General features: G+C 45.5%; 1 pseudogene; it reads left to right on the top strand.

Moving 5' to 3' along the window:
* Nucleotides 1-16,082, top strand: part of LOC112076141 (kinesin-like protein KIF3A) — a 29,566-nt pseudogene that overhangs the window by 7,351 nt on the left and 6,133 nt on the right.

Below are 16,082 nucleotides of genomic sequence, written 5' to 3'. Positions count from 1 at the left end.
GTTTACATCAAGGACCTGTCTGGTTATGTGGTGAACAACGCTGATGACATGGACAGGATTATGACAATGGGGCACAAGAACCGTAAAGATTCACATTAAACATTTGTATAAGTTGTTCTAAGCATTCAAATTCATGAGCATGTATACCATTCGCCAGGCCTCCCTCACAAAAGAGGTTTATAACCTCAAGGGTCTTTTCCTGCTTGAATAAAGGTTACACCACACTCATGGAAGTTACCATGAAGTGTAACCAAGAAAATGCAATTTGATGTTTGTGAAAGTGTTCTTTATCCCACCCAGGCTCGGTTGGCTCCACCAACATGAATGAACACAGCTCTCGCTCTCATGCCATCTTCACCATCACCATCGAGTGCAGTGAGAAGGGTGTGGATGGAGACCAGCACGTACGCATGGGAAAACTCCACTTAGTGGATCTGGCGGTAAGGAAGTCACATGAACATTTACTGTGAAATAGAATAAAGATATAATTTACCTCAACAGATATCAAACCGATGGAATCTTGATGCTTTGAAGGAGTAAGCACATTTTGGTAACTTGGTATCTGTTTTTTGAGATATAAGAACCAAATCTGTATAGATTACCTTCATACATTTCTCTGGCTATAGTTTTCTTAGTCTCTGCAATGGGAATTATAATTTGAATTCCAATATAGGATTTTTATGAACAATTTGAGTCCAATTATCAATGTTTAAAGGCCGCTAGGTGAAGTCAGTAAGCCCTGTTGAGCGTGTTTTTATCAGATTCAACATGTTATTGTGGAATGGAAATGTATCTGTGGCTTTAAGGCATGTGGCCCACACATAGCAAACAGACAGAAAACATATAATCATCAGTTAACCCCCCCACACTGTTCTCTCTTTCTCCCTCCCCCAGGGTTCTGAGCGTCAGGGGAAGACGGGAGCGACTGGCCAGCGACTGAAAGAGGCCACTAAGATCAACCTATCTCTGTCCACGCTGGGTAACGTCATCTCAGCCCTGGTGGACGGAAAGAGCACCCACGTCCCCTACAGGAACTCTAAACTCACCCGCCTTCTGCAGGACTCACTGGGGGGAAACTCCAAGACCATGATGGTAACTAACAACACTTCCTGATTTTACTTCCTGCTGCTTTAATGCTATGGGTACACACAAAATGGCTGCCAGTACTCCCATTCTACATCATTGACTTGGTTGTGGAGGCCCGTTCTACTCATTCTAGTTCTGTGTTGGCACCAATCAGTGTCAATGGTAGCAATGACTCATTCGTTTTAATGTCACATGCACAAGTACAGTGAAATGCCTTTTCTTGTAAACTCAAAACCAAACATTTGCCGTAATCACTAACAATGTAATACTAGAATAAACAGTGAATAAGTAAGCATGTTATATACAGGGTCAGTTCCAATACTATATTTACATATGCAGGGATACAAACATATAAACGCAACATGTAAAGTGTTGGTTTCATGAGCTTCATGAGTTTCATGAGCTGAAATAAAAGATACCAGAAATGTTCCATATGCACAAAAAGCTTATTTCTCTCAGAATTTGTGTACACATTTGTTTACATCCCTGTTAGTGAGCATTTCTCCTTTGCCAAGATAATCCATCCACCTGACCGGTGTGGCATATCAAGAAGCTGATTAAACAGCATGATCATTACATATGTGCACCTTGTGCTGGGGACAATAAAAGGCCAATTTAAAATGTGCAATTTTGTCACACAACGCCACAGATTTTTCAAGTTTTGAGGGAGCGTGCAATTGGCATGTTGACTGCAGGAATGTCCACCAGAGCTGTTGCCAGAGAATTTAATGTTAATTTATCTACCATAAGTCACCTCCAATGTAGTTTTAGAACATTTTGGCAGTACGTCCAACCGGCCTGACAACAGCAGACCATGTGTAACCACGCCATCTGGCTTCTTCACCTGCGGGATCGTCTGAGACCAGCTACCCGGACAGCTGATGAAACTGTATTTCTGTCTGTAATAAAGCCCTTTTATGAGGGAAAAACTCATTCTGATTGGCCTGGCTCCCCAGTGGATGGGCCTGGCTACCAAGTGGTTCGCCCTATGCCCTCCCAGGCTCACCCAAGGCTGAGCCCCTGCCCAGTCATGTGAAATCCATAGATTAAGGCCTCATTTATTTATTTAAATTGACAGATTTTCTTATGAACTTTAACTTGTTGAAATTGTTGCGTTTTGTGTATTTTGTTAGTTATTTATCCGTCTTATTACTTGGGGGTAGATCAGATTAAGTGACACAAATGCCAACTGGCATCCAATTTTGAAAACGATTAATAAATACATGTATACAAATATTTCATTTATCATGATTAAGTCTACCAAGCTCTCGTTCCTTGCTGTTCTTTCATAAAAGGTCTGATTTTAATCTCTCATAATATATATCGTATTCTCATCAACTTTTTCAACGGTCAGTGTGCGAACATCGGCCCAGCGGACTATAACTACGACGAGACCATCAGCACGCTGCGTTACGCCAACCGGGCCAAGAACATCAAGAACAAAGCCCGGATCAATGAAGACCCCAAGGATGCCCTGCTACGGCAGTTCCAGAAGGAGATCGAAGACCTTAAGAAGAAACTCCAAGAAGGTCAGTTAGTGGTCCTCTCCGTTGATGCCGTCTTCATTTGGGACAGGAGTTGTAATATGACAAACACACTTCTGTGTTCAAGTTAGGATCCAAAGACTTTTTAAGGGCTGATTTCCCGTTTCCTAATCTTAGACTGAAAAGTATGCTTCATGGAGAATCGTTTTAGTCCAAGACTAGTCTTAATCTATTTCTAGTAAACCTGCGCTAAGGGTTTAAGGACAGTAAACCTGCGCTAAGGGTTTAAGGAGAGTTAAACTGCGCTAAGGGTTTAAGGAGAGTTAACCTGCGCTAAGGGTTTAAGGAGAGTTTAACTGCGCTAAGGGTTTAAGGAGAGTTAACCTGCGCTAAGGGTTTAAGGAGAGTTAACTGCGCTAAGGGTTTTAAGGAGAGTTAACCTGCGCTAAGGGTTTAGGAGAGTTAAACCTGCGCTAAGGGTTTAAGGACAGTTAACTGCGCTAAGGGTTTAAGGAGAGTTAAACTGCGCTAAGGGTTTAAGGAGAGTTAAACTGCGCTAAGGGTTTAAGGAGAGTTAACCTGCGCTAAAGGGTTTAAGGAGAGTTAACCTGCGCTAAGGGTTTAAGGACAGTTAACCTGCGCTAAGGGTTAAGGAGAGTTAAACTGCGCTAAGGGTTTAAGGGAGAGTTAACCTGCGCTAAGGGTTTAAGGAGAGTTAACCTGCGCTAAGGGTTTAAGGAGAGTTAACCTGCGCTAAGGGTTTAAGGACAGTTAACCTGCGTAAGGGTTTTAAGGACAGTTAACCTGCGCTAAGGGTTTAAGGAGAGTTAACTGCGCTAAGGGTTTAAGGAGAGTTAAACTGCGCTAAGGGTTTAAGGAGAGTTAAACTGCGCAAAGGGTTTAAGGAGAGTTAACCTGCGCTAAGGGTTTAAGGAGAGTTAACCTGCGCTAAGGGTTTTAAGGGAAGTTAACACTGCGCTAAGGGTTTAAGGAGTTAAACTGCGCTAAGGGTTTAAGGAGAGTTAACCTGCGCTAGGGTTAAGGAGAGTTTAACCTGCGCTAAGGGTTTAAGGAGAGTTAACCTGCGCTAAGGGTTTAAGGAGAGTTAACCTGCGCTAAGGGTTTAAGGACAGTTAACCTGCGCTAAGGGTTTAAGGACAGTTAACCTGCGCTAAGGGTTTAAGGAGAGTTTGTAACTAAATTGTTTTCTGTTCTGCTGTTCCAGGGGAAGAGATCTCCGGGTCGGAGGGCAGTGGATCAGAAGAGATGGATGAAGGCGATGACGAAGGAGGAGAGGGACGAAGGAAACGGAGAGGTAAGGGGCCCCGTTCTTCCTCTCTCCCAACAGGACTGTGTGAATGGTGCTTTGGCTCCTTATGAAGGTCACTCGGTTTCTGTGAAGGGCACTAGGCTTCTATGAAGTGTACTGGGCTTTGGTAAAAAGTTGTCCACTAATATAGGGAATAGAATGCTATTTGGGATGCAGCAGAGGACTGCTCCCCAGTCCCCATGTCCCCTGCTTTTTAAAACTTAATACATAAAGAAAATATGTTTCAGAGAAGAGTTGGGTTTGTTTATGGCAACTCTGCTCCCAGCCCTGCATTAGGAAGATGCACTCTAATACAACGGGGGAAAAACTGATGCATGAATTCTTGCAAACACAATCATCTTAGCCTTTTATTGTTGACGCTATCATCAAAGGTTTGTCCGCCCGCATGTGAAAGAGTTGTCAGTCAGATGTTAGACATGATTATTAGTGTGGGCTTATTTCCTGATGACTAAAATGAGTCAGCATCCTCCATGTGAAGGTAATCGCTCTGAAAGTACCCAGAAGCCATGTAGAGAGAGAGCCATGGCCTCTGTGTGTACTCTGGCTTAATAAACACTAAACTGGTTTCGGTAGTCTGAGCTAGGAAGTTCCCCAAGGCGCAGTCACCTTGCCCTTTTTAGGTTAGGCAAAAGGTGGAAAAGATAAGAAAATGTGAAACTGTACACATCTACGGTGGCTTCAGAAAGTATTCATACCCCTGGACTTATTCCACATTTTGTTTTACAGACTAAATTCAAAATGGATTAAATTGATGTTTTTCTCAGCCATCTACACATACTACCCCATAATGACAGTGAAAACATGTTTTTAGAAATTCTTGCAAATTTATAGAAAATTAAATACAGAAATATCTCATTTATGTAAATATTCACACCCCTGAGTCAATACATATTAGACCTTTGACAGTGATTACAGCTGTGAGTCTTTCTGGGTAAGCCTCTAAGAGCGTTCCACACCTGTCAATTTTGAAGTCGATCATTGCTAGACAACCATTTTCAAGTCTTGCCATAGATTTTCAAGCAGATTTAAGTCAAAACTAACTCGGTCACTCAGGAACATTCACTGTCTTCTTGGTAAGCAACTCCAGTGTAGTTTTGGCCTTGTGTTTTAGGTTATTGTCCTGCTGAAAGGTGAATTCATCTCCCAGTGTCTGGTGGAAAGCAGACAACCAGGTTTTRCTCCAGGATTTTGCCCGTGCTAAACTCCATTCCGTTTATTTATTATCCTGAAAAACTCCCCAGTCCTTAATGATAACAAGCATACCCATAACATGATGCAGCCACCACTATGCCTGAAAATATGGAGAGTGGTACTCAGTAATGTGTTGTATTGGATTTGCCTCAAACAAAACACTTTGTATTTAGGACAAAAAGTGAATTGCTTTACCAAATGTTTTGTAGTATTATTTTACTGTCTTGTTGCAAACAGGATGCATGTTTTGGAATATTTTATTCTGTACATGCTACCTTTTCACTCTGTCAAATAGGTTAGTATTGTGGAGTATCTACAATGTTGTTGATCAATGCTCAGTTTTCTCCTATCACAACCATTAAACTCTAACTGTTTTAAAGTCACCATTGGCCTCATGGTGAAATCCCTGAGCGGTTTCCTTCCTCTCCAGCAACTGAGTTAGGAAGGACGCCTGTATCTTTGTAGTGCCGGGGAGTATTGATACACCATCCACAGTGTAATTAATAACTTCACCATGTTCAAAGGGATATTCAATGTCTGCTTCTTTATGTATACCCATCTACCAAAAGGTGCCCTTCTTTCTTTGCGAGGCATTGGAAAACCTCCCTGGTCTTTGTGGTTGAATCTGTGTTTGAAATTCACTGCTGGACTGAGGGACCTTCCAGATAATTGTATGTGTGGGGTACAGAGATGAGGTCGTCATTAAAACATGTTAAAACATGTTAAACGATATTATTACAACCAGAGTGAGTCCATGTAACTTATTATGTGACTTGTTAAGCAAATATTTACTACTGAACTTATTTAGGCTTGTCATACCAAAGAGGATGAATACTTATGGACTCAAGACATTTCAGTAAACATTTAGAAAAACATAATTCCACTTTGACATTATGGGCCATTGTATGTTCGTCAGTGACAAAAAAAATGATCTCAATTTAGACCACTTACAAATTCAGGCTGTAACACAACAAAATGTGAAAGTTAAGGGGTTTGAATACTTTCTGAAGGTACTGTTCACGTCAGAATGATCATTCACACATCATTCTCAAAGTATGACTATATTTATTGGGACCTCCTGATAGTCTTTAATACACTGCTGTCATAGTACAACTAGTGTCATGTGACCTGATCAGGAAACACTCTGGGCTCTCTGGGCACTCTGGGCTCAGGAAACACTCTGAGGACACCTGTTCTTTCCATGACAGACTGACCAGGTGAAAGCTATGATCCCTTATTGATGTCACTTGTTAAATCCACTTCAATCAGAGTAGATGAAGGGGAGGAGACGGGTTAAATAAATGTGGATTTTATCAAACATTTTACCTAGATTCTTGCAATACAGGCATTTGGAACATCGCACTAAAACATACATTTAAATTAATTTGATATATCGCCCAGCCCTAGTGTGTGCGTGCGTGCGTCCGCTGTCCATGCACTGCTTAATGTAGCTGTATAGGATTGGCTTGTAGGCTGGTTGCTCTCCAGATCTGTTGTGCTTTCTCCATGACCCCATTTGCCCCCATCTCACTCTCCTCCATCTCTCGCTCTCTCTGTGGTCGGCGTGTCTTTGGAGCCTCTCTTTCTCTCTCCTTATCTTCTCTCTCTCTCTCCCCCTCCCCCCTCCCCTCCATCTCTCGCTCTCTCTGTGGTCGGCGTGTCTTTGGAGCCTCTCTTTCTCTCTCCTTATCTTCTCTCTCTCTCTCTCCCTCTCCCCATCCTTCCATCTCTCGCTCTCTCTGTGGTCGGCGTGTCCTTGGAGCCTCTCTTTCTCTCTCCTTATCTTCTCTCTCTCTCCCTCCCTCTCCCCATCCCTCCATCACCCCCTCTCTCGGTCCACTCCATCTCTCTCTGTGTTTGACATGTCCCTGTTGAGTGTCTAGTCTACTCTGTGTTGCAGGCAGTGGCAGCAGCATCAGTAGCTCAGACTCCTCTATAGAGGCACAGACCACTGAGGAGAAARCCAAGGCTCAGACTAGTGAGTGGGAGCAGCTTGCTGTCTGCACTACCAACCCTACCACCAACTGCTAGTTAATATGGTCCAGGGACCGTATTCACATAGCATCTCAGAGTTGAGAGTGCCGATCTAGGATCTGTTTAGCCTTTTAGGCCTATATCATAATGATTTTATGGACAAGGGGGCCTGATCCTAGATCAGCACTCCCAACTCCGAGGAGCCTGATAGACCCAGACCTACAAACTGGCCCTGATCTGTAGGTGCTGTGGCTAACTCCTCAAAGTATTGACCGGAGTTATCTCAGGACCCTCCTAATGTTAACCTCCCCTACCTGCCTGCCTGCCTGCCCTGCCTGCCCTACCAGTCTTATATAAACAGTTGAAGTCAGAAGTTTACATACACCTTAGCCAAATACATTTAAACTCAGTTTTTCACAATTCCTGACATTTAATCCTAGTAAAAATTCCCTGTCTTAGGTCAGTTAGGATCACCACTTTATTTTAAGAATGTGAAATGTTAGAATAATAGTCGAGAGAATGATTTATTTCAGCTTTTATTTCTTTCATCACATTCCCAGTGGTTCAGAAGTTTACATACACTCAATTAGTATTTGGTAGCATTACCTTAAACAATTTAAACTTGGGTCAAACGTTTCGGGTAGCCTTCCACAAGCTTCCCACAATAAGTTGGATGAAGTTTGGCCCATTCCTCCTGACAGAGCTGGTGTAAGTGAGTCAGGTTTGTAGGCCTCCTTGCTCGCACATGCTTTTTCATTTCTGTACACAAATGTTCTATAGGATTGAGGTCAGGGCTTTGTGATAGCCACTCCAATACCTTGGCTTTGTTGTCCTTAAGCCATTTTGCCAGAACTTTGGAAGTGTGCTTGGGGTCATTCTCCATTTGGAAGACCCATCCAAGTTTTAACTTCCTGACTGATGTCTTCAGATGTTGCTTCAATATATCCTCATGATGCCATCTATTTTGTGAAGTGTACCAGTCCCTCCTACAGCAAAGCACCCCCACAACATGATGCTGCCACCCCCGTGCTTCACGGTTGGGATGGTGTTCTTCGGCTTGCAAGCCTCCCCCTTTTTCCTCCAAACATAACGATGGTCATTATGGCCAAACAGTTCTATTTTTGTTTCATCAGACCAGAGGACATTTCTCCAAAAAGTTTTTTTTTTTTAAGTCCCCATGTGCAGTTGCAAACCGTAGTCTGGCTGTTTTATGGCGGTTTTGGAGCAGTGGCTTCTTCCTTGCTGAGCGGCCATTCAGGTTATGTCGATTATAGGACTTGTTTTTACAAGTGGATAAAGATACTTRTGTAGCTGTTTCCTCCAGCATCCTCACAAGGTCCTTTGCTGTTGTTCTGGGATTGATTTGCACTTTTCGCACCGAAGTACGTTAATCTCTAGGAGACAGAACGCGTCTCATTCCTGAGCGGTATGACGGCTGCGTGGTCCCATGGTGTTTATACTTGCCCACTATTGTTCGTACAGATGAACGTGGTACCTTCAGGCGTTTGGAAATTGCTCCCAAGGATGAACCAGACTTGTGGAGGTCTACAATTATTTTTCTGAGGTCTTGGCTGATTTCTTTTGATTTTCCCATGATGTCAAGCAAAGAGACACTGAGTTTGAAGGTAGGCCTTGAAATACATCCACAGGTACACCTCCAATTGACTCAAATTACGTCAATTAGCCTATCAGAAGCTTCTAAAGCCATGACATCATTTTCTGGAATTTTCCAAGCTGTTTCAAGGCACAGTCATCTTACTGTATGTAAACTTCTGACCCACTGGAATTGTGAAACAGTGAATTATAAGTCTGTAAACAAACAATTGTTGGAAAAATGACTTGCGTCATGCACAAAGTACATGTCCTAACCGACTTGCCAAAACTTTAGTTTGTTAACAAGAAATTTGTGGAGTGGTTGAAAAACGAGTTATAATGACTCCATCCTAAGTGTATGTAAACATCCGACTTCAACTGTTTCTCGTACTCTCTTTTTATCTGTCTGTTCTCTGTCTCCTATTTCTCTCTTGGTCTGTCTGTCTGTCTGTCTGTCTGTCTGTCTGTCTGTGTGTTTGTTTCTCTGTCTCCTATTTCTCTCTTGGTCTGTCTGTCTGTCTGTCTGTGTCTTTGTTTCTCTGTCTCCTATTTTGTCTCTTGGTCTGTCTGTCTGTCTGTCTGTCTGTGCCTCCTCTCTGAGGAGTCTAGAAGACTGTTCCAAACTGCACCCTATTCCCTACATAGAGGACTCTGGCCAAAAGTAGGACACAAAATAGGTAATAGGGTGCCGTTTAGGACACATCCAATGTCTCTAGTCTGGTTCTAGATCTGTATGTGCACAGGCAACTTCTTTACTCTGGTTGTCAGACAGATCTGGGACCAGGTTATATTTGCAATATATTTCAGCAAACTGATAGAATTTAATTGAATTATCGAACTGATAGAATTTAATTGACTTGACTAACTAGCTTTAACGCTAACAAAAAACGTCAACAGAATGAAATCTATGGTTCAGTCAGTCAGTATGATTGAAGGTTCTCTCTCTCTATTATTGTACTGCCACTTTGTCATGGTCTTCTCCATCACTTACTGTCTTCATGTCTATATCTCTGAGAGAGAGTGCCTTGTGAATAGGCCTGAGGCCTGCACTCTGTCTAGAAGCTGTTCTCAAATGGCACCCTATTCCCTATGTAGTGCGCTACTTTTTACCAGGGCCCATAGGGCATAGTGCACTATTTAGGGAATTAGGGTCCCTTTTGAGACACACACAGATATCTTTAAAAGCACCTTTTAACTTCCTGCTCATAATCTAATGAATAGTATCTGCAGAAAGTACAGACTGCTGTCTCTTCATCAAGGAGCTGAATCATACAGCCGATGCAGTTTTTACTGCTCTGTAGAAGACTGTAGCTACTATCTAACACCTTGGAGAGAGAGACTATAAGTGTGTTACATCGAATATATGACTAATTGACCATAGTAATATGATGTGCTGTCTTAGCCTGGTCTCAGATCTGTTTGTGCACGGTGTGACAATGACCATAGGCGTTGGCAAGACGACACAAATAGATCTGGGTTGGGTGTAGGGTGATGTTCCCCTAGAGGCAGATCTTAGATCAGTTGTGCATGTTCTAATGGTGAAGGTTAGAGATTGGGCGAGGGGAAGCTGAACCTACGTCTACATTCTGTACCAGGGGGAAACTTCCCCCTCCCCTTAGTGGGTGGYTTGAGGTGGTAGGAAGGATCTGAAGAATAACATGTCATTAAGAAACGTCCATGATGGCTGTGGACTTCAGGGATCCGGCTCTATAAGTCAAATAAATGATCATCACTATTATTATTATTATTATTATTATTATTAAAGGGAAGAAGAAGAAGGTTTCTCCTGACAAGATGGTGGAGATGCAGGCGAAAATCGAGGAGGAGAGGAAGGAGCTAGAAGCCAAGCTGGACATGGAGGAGGAGGAGAGGAACAAGGCCAGGGCAGAACTGGAGAAGAGAGAGAAGGATCTGCTCAAAGCGCAGTGAGTCTGGGGTTATAAACATTCCCTAAATTCCCAAGTTTTCCAGAAATCACAGTTGAAGAATTATCTACTGCTTTAAAATATTATCCAACGCTTGCCCCCCTACCCCTAGATACGTTTGGATGCCCTCTTGTAGATTTGAGACATCCTAGAAGGGTATAAGCAATATGCCAGAAACTCCACCTAGCCTACTGAAGGTATTTTCAGATCTACTGAGCCCTGACCTCTAACCTCTTTCCCCCAGACAGGAGCATCACCTGCTGCTGGAGAAGCTGTCAGCCCTGGAGAAGAAGGTGATCGTAGGAGGAGTGGACCTCCTGGCCAAGGCTGAGGAGCAGGAGAAACTACTGCAGGAGTCTAACAATGAGTTAGAGGAGAGACGCAGGAGGGCTGAGCAGCTCCGCAGAGAGCTAGAGGAGAAGGAGGTATACCATCTTACACACTATATCACAATATATTACAGAGCCTTCAGAGAGTATTCACAACCGTTTGACTTATTCCACATGTTGTTGTGTTACAGCCTGAATTTAAAATGGATTCCATGTAGATTTTGTGTCACTGGTCTACACACAAAACCCAATAATGTCAAAGTGGAATGATGTTTTTTGAAATTCAGGCTGTAACACAACAACAACAGAAGTCAAGAGGTGTGAATACTTTCTGAAGACTCTGTACGTCTCAATATGGATGTAGGACTACCAACTCAAAGCAGCGCTGCAGAGAACTGGAGGAAGAGGAGTTATAGCACACAGTGAAATAGGGCATCTACATTCAAAGGAGGGGGGGTGGGGGGGCGGGGGGTAACCAGGCTGAGTCTTAGTTCAGCCAACTGAAGAGCTGTAATGCATATATGCCTCATTGGTTAACTCTGACAGCATGCCAAGCATTTCTACATCAAAATGCTCACCACCAAACTTCCTGTGTCTGTCTGAGTGGAGAGGGGATGTTGATCAGTGATAAGTGGAGATGTTATATTTCGGTATGAGGGCACTGACAGGAAAAGGATATGACATCATCGTCATTCCCAGCATATTGGGTACCGAAATGAGTCATTTAACGTAAACTCAGAAAAAAAATGATTAATGAACATGCACCTGTGGAACGGTCGTTAAGACACTAACAGCTTACAGACGGTAGGCAATTAAGGTCACATTATGAAAACTTAGGACACTAAAGAGGCCTTTCTACTGACTCTGAAAAACACCTAAATAAAGAGGCCCAGGGTCCCTGCTCATCTGCGTGAACGTGCCTTAGGCATGCTGCAAGGAGGCATGAGGATCGCAGATGTGGCCAGGGCAATAAATTGCAATACTGTGAGACGCCTAAGACAGCACTACAGGGAGACAGGACGGACAGCTGATTGTCCTTGCAGTGGCAGACCACGTGTAACAACACCCACACAGGATCGGTACATCCGAACATCACACCTGCGGTACAAGTACAGGAAGGCAACAACACCTGCCCGAGTTACACCAGGAACGCACAATCCCTCTAGTGCTCAGACTGTCCGCAATAGGCTGAGAGAGGCTGGACTGAAGGCCAAACATTTACAGTACAGATTCTTTTATGGGACAATTTACAAATGTTTTTGTGCAAGATAATTAGAAAAATTGTAAATGTATAAATTGGTTCTCTTAATTTAATGAATTTAACATTATTTGTTGATGTGAAAATCATTTACCGATTTGAACGTTGTCCTCAGATTTTTGGGTGAGGTGGGGGTCACCAGAACATCTGGTGGAAAAAAAATGGGGTCCATGTTGAAGAAGTTTGAATAGCTCTGCTTTAAAGTCACACCAGTCAGCACCTTGCTAGTTCAGATGAGATGCCTGCTTTGCTTTTCTCAGTCTGAAAAGGACAATGTCATCTGTCAATGAGCAGAGGAACATAATACATGCTGCAAACTGACAATAACAGACCAATACTGAAGGATCAGTAGTGTTGATAAATCCCTGAAGCGTATTGATCTGATATTTCACTTAGTAATGGTTGACTGAATTATCTCCTTAATTCCAACAGATTTTATGACATCAGAAGTTTATTTTATTACATCAGCAGGTTCCTTCTTCACACACTCATCAATTTACTCTTCGATTCCATGAGGAAGTCTGTTGAATGTTCTGCTGAAATGAGCTAGTGGTCAGAAGTAGTGCCCTATGTAGGGTATCATTTGAGACAGCCATTGTTGACTCGATCTTGTTGCCAGAGAAAACCACAATGGGGTGGAAAGCCTTCAGGCATTATTGTTTTCCTGCATGTACTGTTGTCCCTGTCTGGAGCAGTCTACTGTTGTCCCCGTCTGGAGCGGTCTACTGTTGTCCCCGTCTGGAGCAGTCTACTGTTGTCCCCGTCTGGAGCAGTCTACTGTTGTCCCCGTGTCTGGAGCATCTACTGTTGTCCCGTCTGAGCGTCTAACTGTTGTCCCTGTCTGGAGCAGTCTACTGTTGTCCCGTCTGGAGCAGTCTACTGTTGTCCCCGCGTGAGATAGCGCGCTGAGATCTGTTGTCCCCGTCTGGAGCTAGTCCTATGGTGCGTTGAGCCAGTGCCATGTCACTCTGGGTTTAGCTTGTCTGGAAGCAGTCACTAGTCGCTCGCCGCGCTCGTCGTCTGAGAGATTATCGTACTGTTTTGTCCGTCTGGACAGTCTATGTTGTCCCGTCTGGAGCAGTCTACTGTTGTCCCCGTCTGGAGCAGTCTACTGTTTGTCCCGTCTGGAGCGGTCTACTGTTGTCCCCGTCTGGAGCGTCTACTGTTTGTCCCCGTCTGGAGCAGTCTACTGTTCCGTGGAGCGCTCGTTCCCTGGTCTGGAGCAGTCTACTGTTGTCCCGGTCTGAGCGTCTACTGTGTCCCCGTCTGGGCGTCTACCTGTGTCTCTGTGCTGGAGCGGTCTACTTGTTGTCCTCTGAGCGTCTCGTTGTCCCGTCTGGAGCGTCTACTGTTGTCCCGCTGAGCAGTCTACTGTTGTCCGGTCTGGAGCAGTTACTGTGTCCCGTCTGGAGTATCTGTCCCCGTTGGAGCAGTCTGTGTGTCTGCCGCTCTGACTCCTTGTTGGCGTCTAGGAGCAGTTATGTCTGTCTCCGTCTGGAGCAGTCTACTGTTGTCCCGCCTGGAGCAGTCTTACTGTTGTCTCGCCTGGAGCGGTCTACTGTTGTCCCGTCTGGAGCGGCTCTACTGTTTCCCGGCTGGAGCAGTCTCTGTTGTCCCTGTCTGGAGCGGTCTACTGTTGTCTCAGTGGAGCGGTCTACTGTTGTTCCCCGTCTGGAGCGGTCTACTGTTGTCTCAGGCTGGAGCGGTTCTACTGTTGTCCCCGTCTGGAGCGGTCTAGCTGTTGTCGTCGGCCTGGAGCAGTCTACTGGTTGCTCGTCTGGAGCGTATGTTGTCTCTGGCGAGCTCTGAGTCAGTGTTAAGGCGGTATGTTAGTCAGTGTCGCGCTGGAGGACGTCTACTGTTGTCCAGCTGGAGCGGTCTACTGTTGTCCCCGGTCTGGAGCAGTCTACTGTTGTCCCGTCTGGAGGCGGTCTACTGTTGCGTTGTGCAGCGTGCGAGTGGTTTGTTCAGATACGGTGTAGCGTCACTGGTTGCCAGTGAGCGTCTCTTCGTCTAGGGAGCGGTCTTACTGTTGTCCCCGTCTTGGAGCAGTCCTAGCTGTGGTCTCAGGGCTGCGATGCAGCGTCTACTGTTGTCCCCTTGTGGATCAGCTAGGTCTGTCCCGCTGGATCGTGTTGTCCCGGCTTGGAGCAGTCTACTGTTGTCCTTCGAGGCGGAGGATACGTAAGAGTGTTGTCTGGCCTGGCGGTCGGTGTGAGGATCCCCGTCTGGGCATAGGACTACTTCCCGAGTACTGGAGCGTCTTCTTGTCGTTACTGCAGCAGTCGTTGTCCCGTCTGGAGCAGATTCTACGATTGATGTCCGCACCGATGTCAGCTTTTGACGGTCCGGTCTGTAGCGTCACTGTGTCGCTGATACTGGAGCAGTCTAGCCTGTTGTCCCGGCTGGAGCAGTCTACTGTTGGTCCCTCAGGTCTGGAGCAGATCTACTGATTAGCTGACTACGACCGACCGCTTCTGGTAGCAGTATGCTCGTACTTGCGCGTTGGTCATGCGCCCTGCTGCTGGAGCGGCTACGCTGATCTCGCTCATGTGCTTATCTATCGAGTAGTAACCCGTAACGGAGGTTTTACTGCAGGCGGCGGTCTAGGCCTATCGGACGGTCACATTTGTCTCGAGCAGTCTCTGTTGCTCCCGCGAGATCTGTTCTAGCTGAGAGACACTGTGTCGTCACTGTGAGCGGTATGTGTCCCGTCTGGTAGCTGTCGACGTGTGCCCGTTTTGGAGCAGTCTGTGTGCTCGTGGAGCCTGGTTGTCCCTGCTTACGTTGTTCGCTGGAGCGTTACTGTTTTTCGTGGAGCGTCAGTGCCCGTGGAGCGGTCTACTGTTGGTCCCCGCTGGAGCGAGTCATGGTCCCTTCTGAGCGGGTCGTTGTCTCAGGCTGGGGTACGTGTCCGTTGGCCTTACTGTTGTCCCGTCTGGAGCGGTCTACTGTTGTCTAGGTCTGGAGCAGTCTACTGTTGTCCCCTTCTGGAGGTTACTGTTGTCCCGTCTGGAGCAGTCTACTGTTGTTCAGGCTGGAGCAGTCTACTGTTGTCCGGTCTGGAGCGGTCTACTGTTGTCCCCGTCTGGAGCAGTCTACTGTTTGTCCCCGTCTGGAGCGGTCTACTGTTGTCCCTGTCGCGGAGCAGTCTACTGTTGTCCCCGTCTGGAGCAGTCTACTGTTGTCCCCGTCTGGAGCAGTCTACTGTTTTTGTCCCTGTCTGGAGCAGTCTACTGTTGTCCCCGTCTGGAGCAGTCTACTGTTGTCTCCGCCTGGAGCAAGTCTACTGTTGTCCCGTCTGGAGCAGTCTACTGTTGTCTCCGCCTGAGCAGTTTACTGTTGTCCCGCCTGGAGCGGTCTACTGTTTGTCCCTCTGGAGCGGTCTACTGTTGTCCCAGGCTGGAGCAGTCTACTGTTGTCCGCTGTCTGGAGCAGTCTACTGTGTCCCCGTCTGGAGCAGTCTACTGTTGTCCGCCGTCTGGAGCAGTCTACTGTTGTCCCGTCTGGAGCAGTCTACTGTTGTCCCCGTCTGGACAGTCTATGTTGTCTCCGTCTGGAGCAGTCTACTGTTGTCTCCGCTGGAGCAGGTTTACTGTTGTCCCCGGTCTGGAGCAGTCTACTGTTGTCCCGTCCTGGAGCAGTCTACTGTGTCCCCGTCTGGAGCAGTCTACTATTGTCTCAGGCTGGAGCAGTCTACTGTTGTCCTCCGTCTGGAGCAGTCTACTGTGTTAAAGGGACACTTTACAACTTTTTTACATCAGATTTATTATCTCCAGCCACCATACCAGGATCTACATGGAGATAATTAATGAGGTTAAAAGTGTTGAGGTTTTCCGTAATGATGAATAAATGAAATGCCAACAACTCCCCTGTCTTTTTTACAGGGCGGAGCGTCTGGACATTGAGGAG

This window comes from Salvelinus sp. IW2-2015, unplaced genomic scaffold (assembly GCF_002910315.2).
Source record: "Salvelinus sp. IW2-2015 unplaced genomic scaffold, ASM291031v2 Un_scaffold3594, whole genome shotgun sequence".
NCBI classification, from domain to species: domain Eukaryota; kingdom Metazoa; phylum Chordata; class Actinopteri; order Salmoniformes; family Salmonidae; genus Salvelinus; species Salvelinus sp. IW2-2015.
This window is presented reverse-complemented; position numbering and strand designations above follow the sequence as displayed.